At 35.3% G+C, this 12,330-nt stretch overlaps 1 pseudogene; it reads left to right on the top strand.

Moving 5' to 3' along the window:
- Window positions 1–3,847: 3,847 nt before the first annotated feature.
- On the top strand, window positions 3,848–6,069 carry LOC124975052 (olfactory receptor 5D18-like; annotated as a pseudogene).
- The last annotated feature ends 6,261 nt before the right edge of the window (window positions 6,070–12,330 follow it).

Below are 12,330 nucleotides of genomic sequence, written 5' to 3'. Positions count from 1 at the left end.
ATGTTTTCCATTGAGTTTTTTATTTGGTTTATTGTTTCCTTTATTTCAAGGATTTCCTTTTTTTTTTTTTTTTTTTTTTTTTTTTTAGAATCTCTATCTCTTTGTCGAAATGCTCTTTTGTTTCCTGCAGTTGCTCTTTCAGCTTATTGATATTATCATTCATTGCCTGTATTTGCTCTCTAATCTCAACCTTTGCTTTGCGAATCATCTTAATCATGTGTAATCTGAAGTCCTTTTCTGACATGTCTTCTAACATACTATCATTGGATCCCATTAATATAGAATCTAGATTTGTTTGGATCATTTTCTTCCCTTGTTTTTTCATGTTGTTCATGTATCTTCCCCTCTAGCAGTGCAGATCTGGGGTATTACAAATTTCCCCCTATAGGCTTATAGTGGCCCTATAGGTTTCCAAACCTTTTTTTTTAAGGGGAGATCAATATTAGCGGTGCCCAATTCAGACACTATGCAATCCTAGACCAAATGCCCCTATGAGGAAAATAACAATATTCTCATAATAAACAGAATGAGTTCAAATGTTATCTTCAATAAAACAAACAGATTTGCAATAAGGTCTGCAGTTTCTAATGGAGGACAAAGAGGATGCAGGGATGTAGAATGTAGCTCTTAATGGGATAAGAAAAGAATATACAGAAGTTCTAGATAATAGAAATGGTGAGAGTGTAATCAAAAGAAATTGGATGTTAGCATGCAAAAGGGGAGAAAGAGACTCTGAGAGAACAGGTAAACAAAAGGAATTGAGAGCAAGAAAAGTAAAGAAATAAAACTTAATTTTTTTCAATAAGGAGAAAAAAGAAAATCTACAGTATAACAGTCATGTAGTAATCAAACCTCCCAGTCTTTAGTAGCCTGATGCATGAGAGGTACCTGACAATGAGCTTCCAGTCTCCAGCTGGTCTCAGGATGGGATTTGCCCCATCTAAAAATGGGAGCTATGGCTTCCAGGATTGTCCAAGATGGCCACTCTGGCTTCCAAATGTGTTAGCAAATGGGGAGCTGCAGCTCAGGTTGTGGATGTGGTCAGCTGGAGGTGCTGGGGGTGGTGTGCCGTTGGTCAGGCAGGGGTCCTGGAGTTAGGGTGAGTTTGGTGTGGCTGCAAAATCCTGGAGGCTGGGTGTAATCAGTCAGTCTGGGGTCCTGATGATATTGTGCACTCAGTTTGTCTGGGGGTACTGGTGGCAGGGAGCAGTCAGTCAATGTGAGGGCCCCAGAAGCAGGGGATGATCTGTCAGGCTGAGGGATCCTGGATACGGGGCTCAGTCAGTCTGGCCAGGGGTCCTACAGGGCCTGGCTGTTTTCTCCAGGGTCAAGATTTAACAAGGACTTGATCATTTATGCATTTGAATGTTGACCTTTGTACGACTTCCTGGATTAACTTTCAATGAAGCATTGCAACCTGAAAAGCTGAATGTTCTCACCTTTCCAATATGAACAAATTCTTTAATATGGTAGAAAATCATTATGCCTAGCAAATATTAGGAAATCAGTTTGATAATGAAGACTCATATATTTTCATAAATGAATTATATGGAGCATAAAATTTATGAAATTTATGGACCATATGGCAGTGATGAGGGTATGGGAAAGGTGAATTCAATATATGTCACATATGCAATGCTCCTGATGCTGCTATATTTTTCTCTCAACTTTCTCACATGTTAGAATTGCATCAAATTGAGGTGATTAATTTTAATTGTTTATGTGTGACCTCAAGAGATTGAAGCAGTTGATAGTCTCTAGGGTTCTTATTTCCAAGACTAACTGTAGATATAAAGTAGTTCATCGCCCCAACCAGGAGAGCTTCTGCTTAGCCATCAGCAGGTTTGTTTTAACATTCAAAAGACAGATGGATTTAAATTTCATTATGGGAAATTGACCCTTTTTAAAACTAGAAATTTCTTGGGAGACAGCTGTGAGTGAGCCAGGAACAGTAAGTACACTCTTTCTACAAAGGTTCATATTAGAGGGCCAGCTCAACTAAGCCCCTCAACAGTATCACAAAAAAAAAAGTTACCAGGGAGGGGAGAAAGATCGCTGAGGATTTTGGTGTTAGGTATTGTCTCATTTTTGCAAATTCTGAAGGAGTTGTCAAGATAGGATGTTTAATTAAAATGAAATAGACATTGAATAGACTATTAAAAGCAACCCTATTTGATTAATGTTACATGAGTGTAAACATTGATAGCAAAAATAACAATTACAATTTTGAAAAAAAATAATGGGAGGGATATTTCAGCTATCATTTTTGCCTGGACTAAAAGTTAAAGTAAAAAAAAAATTACCAGGGATTTAATAATAGCATTTGTGATGATAGAGTAATTGCATTAAATGTAAGAGTAGATTTAAATAAAATTTAAAATTCTTTACATAAATAAAATGTGATAGTAAGAAAAACAGGTAATAACTAGAATGTCTGGTTTGTGGGTTGTTTGGGGTTTTTCTTTAAAAGGTAAATTCATAAGGATAGTAACAGATATATTCATTGAATGTCAGTGTTGCATATGATGGACATCTTTATTGATGAACTGGGTGGGAACAATTTCTTACATTGTGTGACTAGAGATAACTTTTCCTGAAATAACAGAGGAAGTTTGCAATCATAGATAGGCATGAGAGGTTTTGGGCAGCAACAACTGAAATATGTTTTTGTTTTTCTTTACCCTCCCTCTACCCCCCATGAAATGTCTTCATGGTACACTACTACATGGAATTGTTAGTTCTTCCCTTTCACAGGTAAAATAGGCACAGAATGAAAATACTGGATATCATAAAGATAGAGAAGGAGAGAGAAAAGAGAGAGAGAGCATGATACCCAGGAAATGGATGAATCTATCAGTTTTATTATAGTCAGTTATTCCTGAAAGACAAAAGTACCCAATGTGTTTCATCTTGATACTGATTTTTGATACATTTCTGTGGCATATGGATGTCACAGAATTACTTTCCATATGATTAGAATCTCCAGTTTGCTCACTTGTTGAAACAATGACTATTAGTAAAAAAATCATGTGAGTATCTAAATCTAGAATCAGGACCAGAAACCGCTAGTTGAGAAATGAATCCATCATGTAGGCCTGAGGTTCTGGGCTTCAGTTATAGATTAGAAGAGGGTTCTTTGTGTGCATGTACTTGGGAAAGTCAAGGATTCTTTGGCACTAGAATAAAAAGGTAAAATAAATACTTTGATAAATTGTTCTACTTATTTACTTTTCCCTTCATACATTGGTCAAAGATTGATAATAGAACTCCTTAAGTCAAAGAGAATACCCACTGAAATTTTAAGGCAGATTTATTTTGATATGACAGCTGTTGGGTCATAGAAGCAGATTTAAGTGATGTGTGGAAATTAAAAACAAATTCACAAGATTAAGCATTAGCAAGTCACTTTGTGAACAGACATTTATAAAAATTAACTTATTTCAAAATTTCTGATTTTTTTTTACTGGTTAAAGGGCTGAGAGAATCATCATCACTTGATAATTAGTTTTATCTTGTATGAATTTATAATTTTCAATGACAGTTGAAAGTTTTATCTGAAGATTTATTAAAATGGCCATTAGTATGTTCATCTCTATTTCTTGTATTTGTAAGTATTAAAATTATATCTTAGAACTCATAATTTAATTCAGTAATCATATGTTTTTAATATTAAAAAGGTTGTAATACTTTTAAATTGTGTACATGCTGTCAATTTCCTATAAATAACCAGATTCTGAAAGATGTACTTTATGAACTTGGAAAGGGCAGTTAAACCCACTGCATATGTTCTCACTCATCTTAACATTTTGTTTTCAGGATTAACTCTCAGATTCTGACTGAGAGAAACATGGTATTCACAGACAGAAATAAAAGTGGGGCCACATTCACCCTCCTGGGGTTCTCAGATTATCCAGAACTAAAAGTTCCACTGTTCATGGTTTTTCTGGCTATCTACAGTGTCACGGTGGTAGGGAATATTGGGATGATGGCCATAATCAAAATTAATCCCAAACTGCACACCCCCATGTACTTTTTCCTCAGCCACCTCTCTTTTGTGGATTTCTGCTATTCCTCTACCATTGCTCCCAAGATGCTGGCAAACCTTGTTGCAGAAGACAGAAGCATCTCTTTTTCAGAGTGTATGGTACAATACTTTTGTTTTGTACCTTTGTGGTAACCGAAGCCTTTCTGCTGGCAGTGATGGCCTATGACCGCTTTGTGGCCATCTGCAACCCTCTACTCTACACAGTGGCCATGTCCCAGAAACTCTGTGCTGTGCTGGTGGCGGGATCCTATGCATGGGGGGCGGCCTGTTCCCTGATACTAACATGCTCTGCTCTACAACTCTCTTTTCATGGCTCCAACACAATTGATCACTTCTTCTGTGAGTTCTCCTCCCTGCTCTCCCTCTCATGCTCAGATCCCCACATCAGTTCTTTGCTACTCTTTGTTTTTGCCACATTCAGTGGAGTCAGCACCCTGCTCATCATCCTCACATCTTACATGTTCATCCTGGTTACCATCCTCAAGATGCCATCAGCCAGGGGGCGTCACAAGGCCTTCTCCACCTGTGCCTCTCACCTGACGGCCATCTCCATCTTCCATGGCACCATCCTGTTCCTCTACTGTGTGCCCAACTCCAAGAACTCCAGGCACACGGTCAAAGTGGCGTCTGTGTTTTACACAGTGGTGATCCCCATGCTGAACCCCCTCATCTACAGCCTGAGAAATAAGGATGTCAAGGACACTGTCAGTAAAGTATTGGGCAGTAAAGTCTCTTCTTTTGAGCATCATATTAGCATGACATTTGTTCCTGACATATAAATTGTGTTCATGAAAGTTGGTCTTAAGGATAGCATTAAAATGAATAGAGTTAATATTGTACAGTGAACTGGAAATTAATTTTTCCTTTAAGGGAATAAACTTGACTCTTTCTTTTTATTGCTTAAAAGCATCAGTAATCTTTCTCATTATACATATTGAACCTACAATGTGGAATAATATGAGATAACTTAAGATCATATTGTGAAGATTAAAGAAAAGTCTATATATCATATGGGATGCTGTTTGTAGCTCAATAAATATTTCTTCCTTATTTATTTCTTATAAGATATCTGACATAACTAAGCTGTCAATAAGCCTATAAAATAAGAGGCTAATTCATAAGACAGAAAATAATAACTATCATAGGGTGTTTCAGAAAAAGAAATGTTTAAATGCACTAAAAACTTGAAAGGGATATTTTTGTAAAATAGATATTATGTGAACTTGTCCAAAGAAAAGAGAAAGACAGGATTTTGGAGATGTAGTTCAGTGAGGAAGGAGTTTTAGTCAGGAAAAAAAAAAAAAGAATAGTGTATACATAAAACCAAAGCAGTAAGAATGCAATACTAACTCAAAGGTTTAACAAATATTTTATTGACATAATATGACACAAGTATATATGTACAGCTATGTGTCTGTGTGTTGAGTAGTGTAAACAATTTCCTTGTTGTGATAGAAATTTGAATTAAAGATGCTTTATTTCCTGACATAGTTTTAAAGTAGCTCTGCATGGTAGTGTGATAATCTATGACATATTCCCCCAGAGGCTTTGAAATGGTAGGCTGGATCTTAGAAAATCTCTTATGTTAAGCCATAAAAGACTGAGTTGAGTTCCTGCTTAGCTTGTATTTTGAGCTGTTATTCTGTCTTTGATGATATCACACACATTCTCGATTTTACAGAAACTTTTTTGTTCTGAGCATGAACATAAACTCTGAATTCTTCTCAGCAACAAGTTCATTTATCTTGTTGTAACTAACCACCTACATAATCTTCTTCAAAATGAATTTAAAAGCTATGCATTAATTTATGTAATATCACTAATTAAATTATACAAATTCTGGAGGTTAATAACTAGTTTTTTGAATAGCCACATTTTCCTTCTTTTTACTCAGTTTTTCTAGGTAAAATTCCAATTTCTCATCAATGCAATGCAAAAAATAAATTTCCATATATTTTATTAAATGAGAAAAAATTAACCTGGCGTATACTTTTATGTAGATTCATAGTTATTTGTTATTGTGATACTATTTTAAATGCTTTAGCAATACTAAAAGTGTTTGTTTCATGAACACTATTTGATTAGGAATAAAATGGTTCTTCTTTAGCTCAAGTGGTTGTTTCCTCAAGCCAAATTTTCTATCCCATAAGGAGTCAAATAATTCTTGTGACCTGGGCACAATGCCACATACTTGTAATTCCAGGAATTTGGGATACTGTGGCTAGGGATCACAAGTTTAAGGCCAGCCTGGGCAACTTAGTATGGCCCCATTTCAATATAATATTTAAAACTGACTGCGAATGTAGCTCAATTTGCAGGTTGGTTTCAATCCTCAGTACCACATACATGAAATAAATCATACTCTCATGAGCAGACACATTTTAAATGTATTAAAGAGCGTTTTGAATATTTGCATATCTTATATAGATAAACAATCCAAGTCAATACCAGCCATGTCCAGATCAGATCTGCATTAAATTATCCGGTTGATACACCCATTAAATGTTGCTCTTTCTAACCAGTGACTTTTGGAGGGTCTTGGAATACAGTCTTTATAGTCACTCGCTTTCTGAAATTTGGGAAGCCAGCCACAAAGAGTTTTTCAAGCCTAATGACCTACCTATTAAAGATATATGATATCTCACTTTATTTAATTAGTTATTTTTTATTACATTTAGTGCATTTTAATTATATATGATAGTTCTGTCTTTGTGACATATTCAAACACACGAGTTCAAAATTTACCCCACTTCATTCTTTGGTATTTTGTCTTTCCCTCCTGCTGATCCCCTCTCTCTATTCTACTGGTTTCTCTTCTATTTCATTTTTTAAATTGTTGCTTTATAATTATATATAAAAATGTGATTCACTATAATATATTCACTTATGCACACAGCATAGTTTTGTTGATGTAGTTCCCAAGAGCCAACCTGTTTCTTCCCCTCTTCCCTAAACACTGATCCACTTCCTCTGTTCTCCTGTTCTTCTATTTTCATTCATCACATTTTTTAAATCCTTTTTTCCCTTCACCTTCCACATATGAGAGAAAACATTTGACCCTTCATTATTCAACATATCATGATTCTCAAATTTATCAGAAAATGATATGATTTCATTCTTTATGGATGAGCAGAACCTTATAATGTATACATACATTTTCTTGATCCATTCATGTGTTTTACTATAACTTTGCCAATATAATATTTTAATAATAAGGTATTACATTATGTGGCTCACTCTATTTCATCCAACACTGTCATCTGCAACACAGATCTGCAGGGCTTTTGTTAAGTGAAATAAGGGAGGAACAGTGAAGCAAAATTTTTATAATCTCATTCACATGTAGAATATTAAGCAGTTGATTCCATAGTAGTTAAGAATAGAAGAGCAACTGACATTTGCTGGGTAGTGTAAAGAGGGAGGAGCTTTTACCACTAAGTAGGAGGAAGAAGTCCTGGTGCTCTATGGCACAGAAGAGGGAGTATAATCAAAACAAAGTACTGTATTTCTCCAAATAGTTAGAAGAGAGTGTTATCAAATGCACTCACTATGAAGAAATGATAAAAGGTGATGGAGACGAACTTTAACTTGTTTGATCTCCACCCAATATGAACATGAACAAAAGACTCACATTGCACCTCATAAATACATACAGATAAAATGTGAGAGAATCAAAAACAAAATACAATGAGAAATTTTAAAACTGCACCTTCATAGTATTCACTCTATGCATAGGGACCATGAAATAAATTCAGATAGTATGTTCTGTGCTGGGCTAGGGAGAGTAGTGGGAAGGAACAGAAGTGCACAGTGAGGAGCTGGGCACCATTGCACCCAGGCATCAGTAGCCCTTCCTCCCTGCTGTGGGAACAAAACTCTCCCAGATGCTGACAACTTTCCCATTGCAATCAGATTCTCCTGGGAAAGAGCAGTGCTCGGTGGGGAACCAGCAGTCCAATACTCCAATTTTAGTCTTGAAATATGAATGAATTTTAAAAATTATGTTCTGCATTGAACTTAGGGAACACCAAACAACCTACTTTCCTCTCCACTGGATACTAGAAAAAAAAACGTGTAATCAGGAAAAGTGTATATATTTATTTTCCAACAGGAATTTATTGAGGTACTTATTCTGCAAACCTTAAAATCAGCTGATGAACTCGGAAGTGGTGGTCTCTAGTCCAGATTGTGTTTCCATGGCCACAGTATCTATAGCCATGGATGTTTCTACCAAGGGCAGGGGAGAGAGAATAAAGGTAAGGTGTCTCACCCTCTTTGCATCTGTCATGTTGAAAACCATGAAGCTGTGTGTCCCTCACTTCAAAAAAATAAATAAATAAACCCTCCTTCTCCATTCTACATCATAGTTATTTTATTCGAATTAAATTTACTTTTAACTTATACAGAAAAACATAAAAATTGCAGATATCATGAGTATATTGTGTAATGTTTAAATCATGTTAAATATATCTGTCTCCTCAAGCTTTTATTATTTCTTAATATTGAACTCTTCAACATTCTTTTTCTATAAAAAAAAAAGTGATTATTAGGTATGTGAGGAACACCTCCGCACCAACAAATCGAAGGCCTAGAATAAATGGATAAATTTGTAGACACATATAACTGCACAAAATTGAACCATTAGTATGCAGAAACACCAAACAGAACTCTAGTAATTACCAAGATTGTGTCAGGAATACAAACTTCCTTAGCAAATAACACTCAGGATCAGATAGACAGCTTTATGGCTGAATTGTACAAGAAATATTCAGAATGCTACTGGAATGAGCGTAGACATATAAGGAGCACCACAGAGACCACAAACATAAGTCCATGTATTTACAGTTGACTGACTTTTGGCAAAGACAGAAAAAAGAAAAAAAAAAAACTACATTAGAGAAAGGAAATTCTCTTTAATAAATGGTGCTGGGGTCACCAGACATCCACGTGCAGAAACAAATTTAAAAAGATACCTGACTTGGATCTTTTACTCTGATCTTTTGTACTAGCATCAAGTGAAAATTCATTAATATCTCAGAGATCCCAAACTATGAAAGTTGTAGAAGGAAGTATAGGGGACATTCTTGTAGATATTGATCTGGCTGAAGGTTTTCTTGGTATGACCCCCAAAGCACAGCAAGACAAGGAAAAAATTGACCAATGACATGACATAAAATGAAAAACCATCTGCAGAGCAAAGGAAATGACCAACAGAGTAAAGAGACAACCCACCAAATGGAAAAAAAAAATAGGGACAAACTATTCTTCCAACAAAGGATTAATATCAACAATGTATAAGCAACTTGAATGACTCAGTAAAATCCCATAATAACCCAATTAACTCTGAGTGAATTATGTGAATATTTCAATAACTTTATCAGAAAATACAAATGAAAATCACAATGATATATTATCTCACTTCATTTAGAATGACAATTATCAAAAGGATGAGAAGTAATAAATATTGGTGAGCCTGAGAAGTACGAGAAGTTCTTGTACACTGTTGGTATAACCCAAAACACCAGAAATAGAACTACCATGTGCTGAGCAATCCCACTACTGGAAAATGAATTCAAAAACTTAATTCAGTATGTAGAAGCAATTTCTGCACTCACAGGTTTCCTGCAGCACTATGTACAATAGTCAAGATATGGAATCAAACTAAGTATCCATTGATGGATGGGGCAGTTAAAGAAAACAATGGAGTAACATTCAGTCCTAAAAAGAATGAGATTCTCAAATTTGCAGCAACATGGATGGAAGTGAAAAACATACTAAGTAAAATTAACCAGTACAGAAAAAGTACTACGGGTTCTTACCTACATGTGGAAACTAAAGAGTTGATGCAGTAGTAAACAACAAAATAGGGGTTACCAGAGCCTGGGACAGATGTCAGGGAAGCATAGTATGGAGAAGCTGGTTCATAGATTGAAGCTGAGTGGGAGAAATAACTTAGAATGTTCCTTTGAAGACTAGAATAACTATAGTTGATAATAATTAGTGAACATTTCCTAAGCTAGTAGAGAGTGTTTTGGATGTTCCCAAGATAAAGAAATTATAACTGATGAGGTGATAGGTTTGACCTCTACCCTAATCTGGTCATTATATATTGTATACACATTGAAATGTCACAGAGTAGCTCCATAAAATGCAGAATTTATATGTGCTCATCAAAAAACACATAATTAAAACAATAATTATCAGATAAGATGATTAGTTTAGTTGCTTGCTTTGTGCCCTCTAGAGAACTGGGGCAATACCTGGTCTCTAGGGCTCAGGTCTCCAAGGTTTTATCTACAGGTGTAAAAACACACGTTTCCCTCCCAATCAGGAGAGATCTTAACTTTGGTTTATCAGGTTTAAAATTCAAAAGAAAGATTGAAATTTATTTCAATCAGAAGGACAACTGAAGAGGCAAGAAAGTGACTCTAGAACTACATTGAGAAATAAAGGTGAGTTGCAAGAAACAAGAAAGCACTGCATGCCACACTTTGTATTTGAGGTTCTGGCTCAGCCTAGCTCCTCAAAGCAGGTATGGTGCAAGGAGGAAGAACAGCACTGGAAAGTGGGGGGATGTGGACTCTTTCACTTCTGCAAATTGTGGAGGCATAGTCAATGTATACTAGGCAAGGATATAAGTAAATATATTCTGGTAGAATAGACTCTAGTGGAAAAAAGTAAATTTACCAACATCATTATGATAATAAAACAGGAGGCACATGTGACTTCAGTGAGCAAATGTAATAAGCAAACTGGAGAGCAAAAGCCAATAGGGAAGAAGATTTGCAGTATTATGTTTCCTGAACACAGAGATGTATAAATTTAATAACAAAATAACAATAGCATTTGGATCACAGGAGTCATTGTCTTCTATGTAACATGGGTTTAAAATGAATTTTTAAAGGCCTTAGATAAATGAAATGTCATGAAAAATGTGATAATAAGAGTGTTTGTGATTGCTTTGTTTCTTGAGGTCACACTTAATACTTACATTTGAGTCTGCCATAAATATTCATATTTATGAATGTAAGAAAGCTCAGAGACTTTGAATGTCTTTGCATATATTTTGCCAATTTTACTGATGCACCACCTGAAAACTGTTTCTTGTGTTATGTGATCACAGACAACTTTACCAGAAAAAAATAGACAGACATTTATGGTACAATAGGAACTAAAAGATACTGTGTGCCAATGAGAGACAGAGAGACAAAGAGACAGAAACAGAAACAAGGAAACAGAGAGAGATAGTAAGACACACAGAGACGCATAGAAAATAGATTGCCTTTGTAATCGGAAGTTTTTGGCCGATTCTTCAGTACAGTTAATTATTCTGGATACTCCCAGTGAAAACGTTCCCTAGATTTCATTCTGTAGCTTCCTTTGATGCTCTGTGGCATGTTCAGTGCCATGTGTTTATTTCTGATGTATTTGAAGTCATTGGTTTTGCTCACATATTAAAAGTGTGATTATTAACAAAGGAAATGTGCTAGCATCTAGACCTAAAATACAGATTAGAGTCTAGTGTAGGGAATGGGCTCATGGCTAGGAGTCTGAGGATAAGAGCTCAAGGCAGATGAAAAGATTGGGCTGTGTCATTGGTAAGGTCGAACTTTCTCTGGCTTCTCTCTTGTCAACTCTAAAACAATGTAGTTGACTAGACCATCTTTAAAATTCATTCTAATTTTATTATCTATTTTATTCAGAGGCAATGTGAAAAGAGTTGAAAAGAATACCCTCTGAAATCTTGATTCTGGTATATTTTGGTATAAGTATTTATTGGGTCAGACAGATTAAAGTGCTCAAATATGGAATTCACAATGCAGGCACAGAAGTGTTAAGGCTGCTGGCAGTAAACAGTATCATGTAAACAAAATGTAAAATTAATTTGGTTGCAGTGTTGACCTGATAAACCATTAAACTATATTAGGCTTTACTTTTGTGAATTTACAAAATTCAATGGCAGCTGAAATTTTTATGCCAAGATCTGTTTAATATAGTCATACATAATTTTAAATTATTTTCCCATACGTCTTAAGGTTCCGAATTACTTTTGAGAACTTAGGATTCAGTTCAATAATTGCATTCTTAAGAAATTTAAAAATGGTTCCTGCATTTTAAAATTTAAACATGTGGTCTACTTTGAACGTTAAAAATCTAGATCCTGAAGTGATTTTGTTTCATTCTACAGACTCTGTAAAGAATGAATCAAGTTTCCTGTTTCCTCACATCATTCTTCACTATTTTCATTTTCAACACTTACTTTAATATTACAGACCAAAGAAAAC

This window comes from Sciurus carolinensis, unplaced genomic scaffold (genome assembly GCF_902686445.1).
Source record: "Sciurus carolinensis unplaced genomic scaffold, mSciCar1.2, whole genome shotgun sequence".
Classification (NCBI taxonomy): Eukaryota; Metazoa; Chordata; class Mammalia; order Rodentia; family Sciuridae; genus Sciurus; species Sciurus carolinensis.
This window is presented reverse-complemented; position numbering and strand designations above follow the sequence as displayed.